This window comes from Bacillus rossius, unplaced genomic scaffold, assembly GCF_032445375.1.
Source record: "Bacillus rossius redtenbacheri isolate Brsri unplaced genomic scaffold, Brsri_v3 Brsri_v3_scf22, whole genome shotgun sequence".
NCBI lineage: Eukaryota > Metazoa > Arthropoda > Insecta > Phasmatodea > Bacillidae > Bacillus > Bacillus rossius.
The window spans coordinates 651,498-652,168 of NW_026962393.1; the positions used below are offsets into that span (position 1 = coordinate 651,498).

At 41.7% G+C, this 671-nt stretch overlaps 1 non-coding gene across 1 annotated transcript; it reads right to left on the minus strand.

Annotated features, from left to right (window-relative positions):
- Positions 1-217: 217 nt before the first annotated feature.
- Positions 218-336, minus strand: LOC134543841 (5S ribosomal RNA). Its single transcript, XR_010077290.1, has one exon. It is a non-coding gene; the product is annotated as a 5S ribosomal RNA (ribosomal RNA).
- Between the last annotated feature and the right edge of the window lie 335 nt (positions 337-671).

Here is a 671-nt window from a genome sequence, read left to right on the forward strand (position 1 = left end):
TTCACTTTGAATTTTGTATGAGGTATACACATGCAAAGATTCACAGCTACTGGGTGGGTGAGTGAGTGAGTGAGTGAGTGAGTGATTGATTGATTGAGAGAGAGTGAGTGTGTGTGTTAGGGGGGGGGGGGGAAATGTGGTGATTGTGGGGGAAAAAAAAATTTAAAATTGAAATTTTTAAAAAAAAAATTTTTTTCTGTAGGGTGCAAAATAGTAGTGCCAACGGCACGTGGTGTTCCCAAGCGGTCACCCATCTAAGTACTAACCACGCTCGACGATGCTTAACTTCGGTGATCGGACGAGAACCGGTGTGTTCATCGTGATATGGCCGTTGGCAATGATATAGATGTTTTTTTTTTGCAGTTTGTATTTGCCACTCGAAATAGCTATACCAGGTGTGATTGTTACAAACAACAGGAGAAATCGTGTAATGAACACTCTTTTACTTCCCCCCCCCCCCCCTCCCCACACACAACACCCACCACCCTCACCATCCCAACCACCAAAGCCCTCTTCAAAATACACTCTCACACACACACACAAACCCACACTCTATAACTGATGAACATTACCATAACTTCTTAAAGCCATTAGATAATATTTAACTCAAGAAAGGTATTGTGATATGTTTAAAGAAAGAAAGGTGAAACCTTTAACTTTACCAGCAGGTA